Below are 13,523 nucleotides of genomic sequence, written 5' to 3'. Positions count from 1 at the left end.
AAGAGGGAGGGGGAGGGGCTGGGAGGAAATGAGGACACCCCGGGAGGCAGCAGGGAGGGGCGGGGGAGGTGAGAGACGCCCGAAGCCAGAGCGCTGGGTCCCTCCTCCGCGCTGTGGTTGCGCAGATATTTCTCAGCTGAGCATCTTTGCCTGCCAGCGCCATGTGGCGCCCCTGATAAAGCCGGGCCATTTGCTGCGGCTTTGGGGAGGGAGCCTTTCTCAGCCACCTGTGAGGTCCCGGGCTCACCCAGGCACTGGAGGCTCTGGGAGTTTAAGGCAGAGCTGCTCTTCCCACCCCGGCTCTACCAGAGCCCATCAGAGCTCTGGGGTGCCCCCACCCACCCCAGTGCGGGTGTGGGAAAGCACTTTGGGGAGGCCTGTCGGAGAGCCCTGATGAGCAGCTGCACCACAGGCTCTTCAGAGAGCCCTGAATCCTTGGGAAGCACAGCCAGACTTTCCTGGAGTGTGTGTGTGTGTGTGTGTGTGTGTGTGTGTGTGTGGTGTGTGTGTGCAGGGGGGGGGGGGGGGATGCACGCCCCAAGAGTGAGAAGCAGCTGGTTCTTGTTGGTTCCTATATTTTGCCCTGGAAGCAGACTCACTTATTCCAATTAACCTTATAATGGCTTCCACTGAAAAGAATCACCGATTCAGCAAACCCCCTTCCTGGGTATGTGCCCAAAGGAATTCAGTATGTGGGAGAGACATCTGCACTTCCGTGGTCACTGAAGCCCTATCCACAACAGCCAAGAAATGCAATCAACCCGTGGAGAGATAAGGAAAAACCAGTACAGATACACAGTAGAATACTATTCAACCATAAAAAGTAATGAGAGCCCTAGTCTGCCCTTCCTTATGGATGAATCCATCTGGCTGCTGCATTGGAGGAGGCTCTCTGGAGCATGAAAATGAATTAGGAGATTAAAACAATTTTTTTTTTTTTGTATCTTCGAGTTGCCTTTTATTGTTACTCTTGTACTGTCATTGTTTAGTTTTTGCATTCTGTGTCTTTGTTACATTCCTCAAGATTTTCCAAGATTTCTATAGATTTTGCAGTAATTCTATACAAAAGTCCCCATGTGGCCTCTGAACACTACTTTCCAGGGCTTTTATGCATCTTCAGTCCCTTCTAGGGGCCTACCTATCCTGTCTGTAGCTCAAGCTGTCCTTCTGAGACCAGGTAGAAACCTGGTCTCTTGGGTGGGAGCTAATGTTGCCTGATCCTATTTCCTGATTTTTCTCTCACTTTACTGGAATCCATTAGGAATAATTTCCTAAGAGAGTGAGCTTTACAGTTAATTTTTAAAATGTTCTTGCATTTCTTAAACGTGTATTTATTTTGCCTTCATCCTCTGCTAGTTTGGTTGGTAAAGAATGGTATATCTGTAGAACACATTTCTGCTCAGAGCTCAATGTCCTGCCCTGTGTTCTGGGTTCCTGTGTGTTCCTGTCCTGTGCCTGGTCCATGATGATGCTGGCCTCTTTTATCTTTTTCCTGAAAGAATAATGTCTTCCTTTGACTCCATCAAATTTTTCTGTAATACTTTTTGGATAATTTTTTTCTCCCTCCATTTCCCCTCCCTTCAGAACTTTCACTGATTGGCCAGTTGTCCCTATAAGATTTTTCATTATTTTGCTCATGGGTCCTTCTCTATTTGCAGAGATTTTCTTGTTTTCTATTGAATTGTTTATTTTGGCATTGTGGATTTAGTATTCAGGTGCATTTCCTTTCCTCCAATTATCATTATTTTTTTATGGCAGTCTGGATTTTGGATGCCTTTCTTCTGAAATCTTCCTAGAACATGAACTCAATCTCTCTCTTTCCAGCTCTCTCTCTCTTAAGTTATTTGTAGAAATCCACTTACTAAATTATATTTATTTCATTGAGATCATCTCCCTTTCTCTTTCTCTTCGTGGGTGGTGGTGATAAGTAAAAATGACAGAAGGACACTGTTTTGGACTAGGTCCCCAATGGAGTCTAAAAATCAAAATGGAGTCATTCAAACTAAAGTGCCAAGTCACTAAGCTGAAGGGAAGATGTTGATCTGACCTTCCTAGAAGTCAGGATGAGAGAGGTAGCAACCCAAGTTTCCCAGGCTGGCCAATTCCAATGGTCAGATCATGAAGTTCCTCCTACCTTGATCCTTAAACAAACAAGGTAACCAGAAGTCCACCTGATATTAACCCAGCAGTTCTTGAAATGACTTAAAATGACTAATCCCCTCTGTTCTGTTGCTGCTGGTTTTTGCCCTTCTGTCTGTATTTTTGCCTCTGCTAGTTTGGCTAGGTAAACCTCAGTCCGTCCGATCACTTCACTGTGTTTAAGACTCACCAGTGAAGGGCTGCCTACTTCTAGAATCAAAAATAAAGACAGTTGCGATCTTTAAAGTGCTGTGATTTTATCCTTTGACAGAGGTGATCCTGGGGACCTGCTCCTGTTTGAGAAGACACACAGGCTGCCTGGAAGCTCCATTTTGGGGAAAGGTAAGTACACAGTCAGGTGTCTTGGCAGGTGACATGAGCTATTATTTAGGCCACCTCTGAGCTGGGAGGGCTGTGGTCTGGGGAGCCAGTCTGTCCTGGCTTCTCCTGTTTTGTTTTGCTTCTTTTGGGAAGAAGGGCTTTGGCCTTGGGTCAGTGCCAGGCTCTGGATTCTTCAGTGTGACCGGGTGGAGTGGGAGTGGAGGGACCCCACCAGGGTTCCCCCTAGTGTTACCTGCCCTTTACCTCCCAATACCCTCTGCTCCTGTGGCACTGAGAGGCTCAGGTGTTGGACACACACAGATATCTCTAAAGAAAGACAAAACAAAATCAAACCAACAAGCAAGGTGCTCCAGGTACCCTTCACTCCTCCACGGGGAGCTTTTCCTGTCACCAGGCAGAACTCTGAGAAACAGTTTCCCACTTGTTCCGTTTTCCATCTCACCAGACTCACCAGTGTCCCCTGATTTCAGACCCAGCCCCACCCCAACAAGGAAACCTCTTGCCAAGTCCCTGGTGGATGGCAGAGCTTCCCCACGGCTCCCAGGGTCCTCACCCATCTGACAGGTTCCCTGGGGCTCTCAGCAGCAGGGGACAAGGTGGTTACTCCTGGATCCTCTCCTCTTAGCTCTCTGCTCACCTGCATAGCCACCCTTCTGTCTCTCCCTATTTCTCTTCCTCAACTGGGAACATTGGAGGCCTAGGAGCTGGGTTCTGGTTTTCCCTGCTCCCCCTTTTAGGGTCTCAGAGTGAGATAGGAATTTAGGGGTTCAAGGAGCGCACTGAGCAATCCCTGTTAACCACTGAAATGCAGAACAAACAACCAAGGAGCACCCCAGCCCACACCCCTGCCTGCAGCTTTCTAACTGGCTGAAACCAAACCAAACCAAACCAAACAATACCAAGAAAAACCACAAGGCATCTGGTAGAACCACTCCTTTAGGGAGCAGGCACAGGAAAGACCTGGTTGACCAAGAAATGACCCTAGCCTCACTACAACAGTAAGACAAACACCCTTGGGTAGTGACTTAAGACCTAATAAGACATGTGATAGAGCAAGTGGCATGATTAGAACATGTAAGGGCAAGGCCCAAAGAAAACTGGTGCAAAATCCCCAGTCCTGCCCTGCCCGGCTCCACCTCTGGTTCAGCCCTTAGCTGCTGTCCCTCTGTGCGTGTCAAGACTCCAGGAAGACGGGAGACTCACTCTCTCTCTCTGAGATTGCCTGCCCTCCCATTCTCCAGTGTGTACTTTCCTTTTATAACAAATACCTTTTGCTGTTACTTATACGTGATATGTTCCTACATTCTTTCCTGTGACATGGTCAAAAGCCTGAAATGCCATAAGCAGAGATCTCCTCCACTTCAGACCCCTGTGTGGTGACAATTTGAACTCACAGTCTTGAGAAATAAGAAAAAAAAAATGGGTTCAGGCTGAAATCTCCAAAGTCTGACTTCGGCTTGGAGCTTTCCTTGGTATTGAACCAGTCTCCACTGGTCATCCAATGGTTTGGGTCTGGAATGTCTCCTACAGACCCATGTGTTGAGACTTTGTTTCCAGCTTGGTGCAATTGGGAGATGTTGGAAGCTTTAAAAGTTGGGGCCTAATGGGAGATCTTCAGGTCATTGGAGGTGTGCCTTTGAAAGGAATAGTAAAATTTTCCTCGTTTTTTTTTGTTTGTTTGTTTGTTTTGAGTCCTAGCCTTATAGGTAAGTGATTTTCTTTCCCATGCAATACGTATGCTGCCTTGCCATAATCCCAAAAGAATAAGGCCAATTGATCATCAACTGAAACCTCCTAAACTGTGAGTCAAATAAGCCTTCCCTCTTTTTAAGTTGATTATCTTGGATATTTGTTATAGTAACAGAAAGCTGACTAATACAGGGCTAAAATCTAGCATCAAGCTGCAGGTAGGGTTGGCTTCTCCTAAGGCTACTCTCCTTGGTTTGCAGATGGCCATTTTCTATTTGTATCCTCATATTCTCTTCTCTCTATGTGTGTCTGTCCTTATCTCCTTTCTTATAAGAACACCAGTCCTGTTGGGTGAGGGCCCACACCCATGAGTTCATTTTGCTGTAATCATCTCTTTAAAGGCCCCAACTCCAAACATATCTCATTCTGAGCTTCTAGGGGTTTAGACTTCAACATAGGGATTTGGAAGAGGACACAATTGAGTCCATGGCAGTGATGTCTATTTTTGTCTGCTGGGTCCCTGGGCCATGGTAGATATAGTTTGATATAAGGTGGGTGGAATTGGAGACTGTAGCTAAGGTGAGCCATTTGGGCTTTCTATGTCTGTGTGACTAACCTCCAGTAAGGACCCTGAATGGTCACACATCACACATGTGATCACACACACAGTGTGGCAGGGAGGATGAAGTGTGGTCCATGTAACTCTGCTGAGAGGGGGTACCTGCAGACTCAAGACTGGTCTCTCCCGCACCCTGCCCTCTGCCCACCGTTTCCTTTGCTGATTGTAGTCTGTATCTTTTCAGTGTAGTGTTATTGTGTATCAATACCCTTTCTGAGTTCTGGGGGTCCTTCTAGAGTCATTGACTGAGGGAGGTCTTTATGGGGATCCCAATAAAGCAGCCATAAAAATAACTATGTAAGGCAAAGAAAGCTAAACTCACTCAGACCCGGCTGAGATGGGAACACCAGTTACCCAATGAGAATCTTCCCTTCCCCAGGCACCTGCAAGTGGATGGGGGTCCCAGCCTTCCCTACATGAATAAGAAGGTGTTGAAGAAGGAGTGCCAGGTGTAAGGCAGAGTGGTCATTTCCCTGGGGACATCCAGGTTCCTGTTTTATGCTTTTCTTTTAAGGAAATATGTTCTGAGAACAATCTTACGTCTAGTTCTCTGAAGAGGGCCCTGTCCCCTTCTTCCTGTGCAGCCTCCAAATCTGAGTAGCCAGGGGCATAATGGTTGCAGGTGTGTCCTTAGAGAGATCCTGGGAGGAGACTCAAGATCCACAATCTACTGCCTGTTGCCTCTTACCAGGTTCTTGGGAGCAGGGCAACGTGACTGCGTAAGGACTGTACCTTTCTCTCCTAGCAGCAAGTGTGATGTGAGACCATCCAGGGTTTTCACTAGGAGCTGATTGTAGAGACTTGGAGAAACCCCAGGACAGATGTTAGCTACTGTCTTCAGTCTCTGGGAGGTCAAACTATATCTAGCACGCCTGGGGATCCAGCAAGATTCATACTATTAAGGGGTGAATTGTGTATCTCTCACCTCCAAAGTTCATAAGCTGAAGCCTTAACCCCTAGTCACTTAGAAAGTGGCTTGTTTGGAAATAAGGTCTTTACAGAGGTGGTTAAGGTCAGAGGAGGCTGTTAGGGTAAGCCCTGAACCAGCATTATTAGTATCCTTATAAGGACAGGAGATTGGGACACAGACACACAGGAGGAAGACCTTGGAAGTGCCACATACTAGCCAAGGAGAGAGACCTCAGGAGAAATCAAACCTTCCCACACCTTGATCTCAGATTTCAGCCTCCAGAGCTGTGAGAAGATACATTTCTGTGGTCTAATCCACCCAGCCTCTGGCGCTTTGTTATGGCAGCCAGAGTAGCCTACGTGAGCTGAGATGCTTCTTTGCAGTGAGCTCATGTGAGGCCGAAGATGTCACCTGGGAAATGATACAGCACAGCTGCCCCGGCTGCTCTTTGGCTATGTGCCTTTTCCAAAATCTGACCCCCTCTTGCACCATGGCTTCTGCTCTGGGACATTTTATTCCCTTTCCTCTTCTCCCTCTTCTTTTGATCAGTGTGTGTGGCCTCCTTTGCTCTGCTGTTTGCAGGAACCACGGCTCTGACTCATTCCTGAGTGTAGGGTCCTGAGGTCTCCCACACATCTTGCAGACTGGGTGTTAAAACAATGAAGTCAAAGGGAACACCCCTGGAAATATTGGGATAAGTGAGGGAGTAATAGGTGAACACTTTGCAGATGCAGAAGACAATAGCTAGATGCCTGATCCCAAGAAGTTTCTGGATTTGGGAGCTGCAGCCATGTGTGGGACATAGGTGGGAAATGGGAGAAGGTGATTCACTTCCCCCCGGCACCCCTACTCATGAAGATGTTCTGTGTATACTGCTGAGAGGAGGAAGCCACCCTGGAGTCAGAGGCATGCCAGGGAACCTCTGTGAGCACAGAAGGGGTGCCATGCCAGTCTAGTCCACCTGCTGGCCCAATTCATGCCATCTGCTCAGCTGGGGCTGGGGCTGAGGGGCTCTGCATGCCCACCTGTCTCTAGCATGGCCATGCTGGACAGACTCCCTGATGGATGGCGGTTTGGAGGTATGGTGAGACGCGGGTGGTGAAACACCTGAGTGTTTCCTGAATGTGAGCCATGATGGGGGCAGGGATTAAAAGGGTGAGGAAGAAGGGGCCTGAGCAGGGGGATGGAGGGGCTGGCTTCTTTACGATGAGCTTCTCTGAGGTGGTTAGTCAGCTTTCCACTAAGGTCACCCAATACCTGAGAATATCAACTTAAAGGGGGGAAGATTGATGTCCGAGGTTGCAGTCCATGGTCACTGTATTTTGAGCCTGGACATGATGGTGGACAGCATGTGGTGGAGCAACACTGCTCACTTCCTTGTGTCCAGGAAGCAGATGGACAGAGTGAGGAAGGGTCAGGGATGAGATGTCACCTTCCAGGGCGCGGCTCATGACCCCATTCCTCCAGCTAGGTCCTGCCTCCTCTAGTTTCTATCAGCGGTATCATAATTGAACAGTCCAATCAGTTATAAAATCATCAATGGATGAAACCACAGATGAGATCAGAGCCCTCCCGATCCAATCACAACCCCAAACCCCACCTCTGAACACGGCTGCATGGGGGACCAAGCTTCAGTACAGGATGAGCCTTTTGGGGGACATGCCAGACCCCCAAACCGTAAGGCCTGGTTCTACACCTAACGGACACTGGGGAGGTTTTTGGAGACTCCTGATTCCCCGGGACACTGCAGACACCGCAGTGGCCCTTCTAGTCAGAATGGGAGCCCAATGGAGGGAGTAGACATTTTATGAGTGTCCATGGTGTGCCACCTACTGTGCGTTTAGTTCTCATGGTGTCACTTGCAGGGGTTGACATGGTCTTAAATCAAGAAACTGAAACCCCAAAAGACCATGTGGTTTCTCCAGAGAGCAAGAAGCAAAGCCGGACTTTGAACCCAAGGGTTCATTCCCATGGGTGACACTGAACACGGAGAATAGCTTTCATTAGAGGTCAGTGGTATCTCAGTGCCTATAGTGGGCAGACGCTCTAAGCAGTCATCTCAGAACTTCAAAGCACTATCTACCCTTACAGACTTGCCCTGATGGTCAGCCAGGCGGGGGGTCCTCCCCCACAGCTTTTGTTAGCTTGGGGAAGCTCAAGCATTTACAGTCTTTGTGTGGAGTTGAAGCTCGTGTCTCTGTGTCCCGACAAACGTGATCTTCTAATGCTATGGTCCCCAACCCTTGGGATGTCCCAGGCCCACATGAAGATGCTGTGCATTGAAACTTCAGCAGCTGGGTAAGTCCCATCCTTCACCAAGTCCACTGCTCTGGGGAAAGCTATGTCTTGGCCTCCTTGATTCTTCTGTCTGTTGTACTGAGTGAGGAAGGGTCAGGGATAAATTCTGGACCTCTCATCCCACCACCTGTCCCTTCTGGACACTCTGCATCATGAGAAGTCATTTTCTCCCACCCTGAGCATCCTTGGAGTCTACATCTCTTACCTCTTTTTTTTTTTTTTTTTTTGGTGCTGGGATTGAATCCAGGGCTTTGTGCATGAAGGCAAGCACTCTACCAACTGAGCTATATCCCCAGCCCCTGGAGCTATATCCCCACCTCATCCTGGCTCTTGAGGGCCATAGATCTGCCAGACATGGCCAGCCAGGCTTTTCCCTTTAACTTCTTCCTGTGGATCCTGACTCTGTTAGGGGAGCCAGAAATCCTAGCCTTGCATAACAGCACCCCAAGTGCACCAGGAAGTTACCCAGTCAACTCAAGCACACACGCGTGCACACATACTCGTGCATGTACATACTCATGTACACATGCACACACAAATGTGCATACACACATACCACAATAGACACATATACACATGTGCATATGCACACGCACACACACAAGCCCCAATTTTGTTTTACCTTTAGGGCACACACCCTCATTCTCTCTGTGTTTCAACCCTTCTAATAGGACTGAATTCTGGAACCCTCATCCCACCGCCTGCTGTGAACACACACCAGGACATCTTCAATGAGCCTTACAGGGGGTGCACCCAGGAGAGCACTGTGTGGTGGAAACAGTGCCTGGGCTCTGGGCAGTGAGTGCAGGGTGTTGGGGAGCAGGTCCCCAGGCACCAGGAGTCAGGGTTGGGGGAGTGGGTGTGTGCTGCCCTGGGAGCACACACAAGCTAACAGGTCACTGTTAGACATTGGTGCTGTCTTTGGAGGTGAAGGGTTATCTACATCTACTTTGCTCTGTAAACTCCTTCATAGTGGGTGGCCTCCTTCAAGGAGGAGGCTGGGCTGGCTCAACACCCCTGCACAGTCCACAGTCGTCTGTCCCAGGCCACTGTTGCTTTCCTCTCCACCTGACTTCTGATTCTCAGGAAGGGAACAACTGTGCCTCAGCCCAGTCAGGCTCGGCCAGTGATTGCATAGAAACCTCTTCCATAACCTTAGCATAGGTGCTCACCAATCCTGTCCAGTGAGGGAGCTCAGAGGGGACCAGGCAACACAGCCAGGAGGTGGGATGAGGTTTCCTGCCCCCTAGTGCCCTTCCTGAATATCCAGGGTCTGTCTCAGAGCCCTCTCCAGTCTCCCTGAGGCCTGAGATACAGGGATCCAAGGAAGATGCATACCTGGGAGCAGGTGGAAGCTTTAGATCTCTCCACTGCCCTTTCTCACAGTGGTCTTCCTGGGGGTAGTTTGGGCCTGAGCAGACCCTCCTTGCAGGACAGGGGCCACTAGGCCATGTCCGCTTGGGCCTCAGTGCAGATCCCTCTCACCTACCCTGCGAGGTAAGGGCCACACAAGTCTCTGGGCCCAGATTCTCTTATCCTGAAGAGCTTAGCAGGGGACCACAGACAGGAAGCTTGGGTCCTCCCTCCTCAATACATAGCTGAAACCTCATTCCAAAGTGCTGCTGTGTGGAGGCAGGGCCTTTGGGAGCTGATAAGGTCAGGGGGAAGCCAGTTACCTGAATGAATCTTAGACAAGAGGCCTCAGAGTTCTCTTCCCTTTTCCACCACGCGACGGCACGGAGGGAAGGCACTGTCCGTGAAGAGGAAGTGGGGACCCTCACCAGACACTGAATCCGCCAGCACCTCCATCTTGGATTACCAGCCTTTAGAACTGTGAGAAATAAAGACATATTGTTTTTAAGCCACTCCGTCTATGGGGCTTCATCCTAGCAGCCCGAATGGACTCAGACACAGGGCTCGGCGCTGCCGTCCCAGGCTGCTGTTCTTCAGAACTTGCTGTCTCTTCTTGTACCTCGCCACCACCTCCAGACACCTGGCATGTGGATCGCAGGCAGATACTCCCAGGGTGCTGCCCTCTCCAGGAACCTCCGGCCTCCTTTCCGATTCCTTTCAGCTGCAGTCTGGCCCTTCTGATACAACTGGCATCCCTCACCTCTCCCCTCTGAGCCTGTGCCCGTTACCCATATCATACCCCTACCCCCACTGAATGACATGTGACCCCCCCAGCCCCATCAGTTCATATGCTCCTGATAGCCTGGGTCAGGAGCTCAGACAGAGCAGAGGGGGAATCCTGTCTCTGCTCTGTGATGCCTGGGGTCTCTCTGGGGAACAGCGAAGGCTAGGGTTCATCTGAAGGCTCATGGCCCTTGTGTCTGGTGGTAGCTACAGTTTGTTAGCTGGGCCTCAGCTAGGGCTGCTGGTTGTCACCTTAGCAGGTGGCTAGTTTGGGCTTCCTCCAAGCATGGTGGCTGGGATCCAAGAGAACCCAGTGGAAGTGGGATTGCCACTTGGAAGTCACAGTATCACTTCCCTGTAGTCCCGGACCTCCCCTGATTCAGAACACAGGTCCCGATCTTCTCCATGGAGGAGTGCCAAAGTCACGTGGGAGAAGAGGATGTGGGAAGGGAGAGACTGTGGTGACATTAAAAAGAAATTAATCTCCCACAATACCCACAGATGAAATATTGTTCAAACTCCTAGCGTATGCCAGATCCCAGTCAGCCACGGGGGATGCAAAGACAGGCACCACAGACAGACACAGTCCTCGCCACCTGAGAGCAGGAAGTCTATGGGGGAGGCTGAGAAGAAGCAGAGAGAAGAGCTGAGCTCCTATGTGGACCAGTGACTCCTTTCCAGGATGGCTGAAAACCCACTAGTTCTTTTTTTTTTTTTTTTTTTTATGTGGTGCTGAGGGTCGAACCCAGAGCCCCACGCAGGCCAGGCGAGCGTGCTACCGCTTGAGTCACATCCCCAGCCCCAATCCACTAGTTCTTAAAGGCTTTGGTTGGAATGCTTCGGGATTCATGAAATAGGAACTGCCCAAAGATTTGAACACTCAGTCTCTTGATCTTTTTTGGCTTATTGGTTGTTTGTCTGGGGTACCCTTGAAGGATGGGGCAGAGCCTCCCCCTGGCAGCCCTGAGCTAACTGAACACTTAATCCTCCCCCCGCCCCACTCTCTCAGTCTACACCTCTCTGGCTCACTCTTCTCTCTCTCTCTCTCTCTCTCTCTCTCTCTCTCACTTCTCATCCTTTCTCCCTCTCCTTCCCCGTTTCTCAGTCATTTTGCGACTCATTCTCTCCTCTCCCACTCTCTCTCCCTCTCATCCTCTCACGCCGTCCTTCATACACATACTGATCATTTTCCTGCCCCAGCAGTCAGACATGGAAGTTCTGTTGCAAAGGAGGCCGGCTCCTGTCTTGACCCACAGCCCAAGGATCAACAGCCAGATCTTCAGATCGCTGCAGCCACCAGCCCAGCCTGGGAATGCTTTCCAGCTCTGCACTGACCTGGTTCCTAGGGGGAGACCAGGGGGTCTTGGGGAAGCTGCTGCGGATATAGGTGGGGTGTGGGGGAGTAGGAACTGAGCCTCACCTTTCCCACAGGTGGGACAGAGCAGCCTGTTTGCATCCCACTTTAGCACCCTGACATGAGATGAAATAAGGCAGCACATGAACAGTTGGCTAGATTTTGTGTGTGTGTGTGTGTGTATATATATATATATATATATATATATATATAAAATAATATATATATATTGGTGCACATGCCCCTTTGGAGGTTTGTTGAAGTCCTTGGACTCCTCCCCAAAGCTTCAAATAAAATCTATAAGATCATCAAAGAAGCCTGTATGCTGAAATACATTTATCAAGACATTTAAAAGACATATCCGGGTTTCAGGAGTATACAAATTTCTTTTTTATATATTATAGAACACTCTGTGGTGCGTCCAATTCTGTTGTCTTCCAAAGTAGTGACCAGGCCTGGTGTGGCTCCCATTCATCATGGAGGGAAGTGCTGAGGCCTTGCCACTGCCCTGAGCCCCTCGGGCGGGGAGTCCCCATGTGTAAGCCCCTCAATTGATCTAAGCCTGGGTGTGTGTGGGGGGAGCTGGCTGCCTGAGTTACTCCCCAGGGGTTAATTTTCCTCCCATTCTGAGCAGACGCTCCTCAGATTACACCGACATTGGAGGCTTGGTTTTCGGCCACATTTTCAAATTTTTCTCTTCATTTGCACAGAAACCTGAGCAGCTTCTGCAGTCTGATTGCATCATTAATCATAGTGTGACTGCTTGCATGCCCAAATGGAAAATCTGTTCTTTGTTTCTTTCTTCTCTTTGGTTTTTCACTCTCTGCCTCTGAATGAGGATTAGACATGACTGTGCCCCTCCCCTCCCCTCCCTTCCTGTCCACATGGCCCCTCCCCGTGCTGATGTCCCTGTCCTTGCTCTTCCTGAGGGACTGAGGGAGCCAGGAGTGGTTTAGTCACTTTGTATCTCTCCTTGTGGCCCAGGGATGATGGTAACACACACACACACACACACACACACACACACACACACACACGCAGTTTCTTTGTTCCTTTCCAAGAACCGGTTGACTTACAGCAAAAATACTCATTAATCGGGGCAAGATTCAATCACCAGGGAAAACTACACAATGGAGATAAACGGTTTTGTAGAGGAGGAGGTCCAGATCGCACGGTCCACATCTTCCTCCACCTTTTCCTTTCCTACTGATAATTTCAGTGGAGATGGAGTCCTGGCTTTCAAGGGCTCTTATGGCTCGACTCCCAAGGGACTACTTGACTCAGAGTCCCCATCTCCTGACCATCATGGCTGTCCTAGCCTATCCTGATCAGGGTGCTTGCTGTACACCTGCAGGCGAGTGCTGATACCCTGGGGCCTTCTCTGTTGTCTCTGGCAACGTCAGACCTCACCTCGCCTTCTCTAATTGGTACCTGATCTCCCTCCTACAGGGCAGGACCCATGTCCCCCATGTAGAACTCTCTGCCCACGGGAGTCTGGAGCAAACCCACCCTTCCCAAGAGAGAGGGCAGTTCTTCCCTTGAACCCACGTTCCAAATACTCAGCTCCAGTCCCAGCCCAGCTGGCTGGGGAGGAGAAGAGGGAGGGGGATTGTCTTCCTGTTAGTGAAACCCTCCCCTGCCTGGAGTGGTTCCAAGATCCTAAGAAAGCTGTCACATCCTTCTAGAATCCTTGTCCCTTTACTCTGTCTGAGCCCATTTGGGGCCAAATACTGAGCCTCCCCCCCCCGCCCCACAGATGTATGCACAAGCTTGTGTGTTTGGAGTTTTTCTAAGTGAAGAGTTTTCTCCCATGCACCCAGCCCACTATTCCTGGGCTTCTGGGTCAGAAGCCTGTGCATTCATTGAGTCTCTGTGTCCAGCCCACCAGGGAAGTGTGTGGACACTGCTTTAGCATCGTATTTCCCACGAGGGGTTTTACCCAGAGCAAAGAGGCTTTCCACCCCTTGGCTAACTCTGCTCTCCCCTCCAAATGTATAAGGTCTGGAAACTTTTGTCTGTCATCTATCTATCTACTC

Source organism: Callospermophilus lateralis, chromosome 9, assembly GCF_048772815.1.
Source record: "Callospermophilus lateralis isolate mCalLat2 chromosome 9, mCalLat2.hap1, whole genome shotgun sequence".
Classification (NCBI taxonomy): domain Eukaryota; kingdom Metazoa; phylum Chordata; class Mammalia; order Rodentia; family Sciuridae; genus Callospermophilus; species Callospermophilus lateralis.
The sequence above is the reverse complement of the archived record's forward strand: the minus strand, read 5'-3'. Positions refer to the sequence as shown.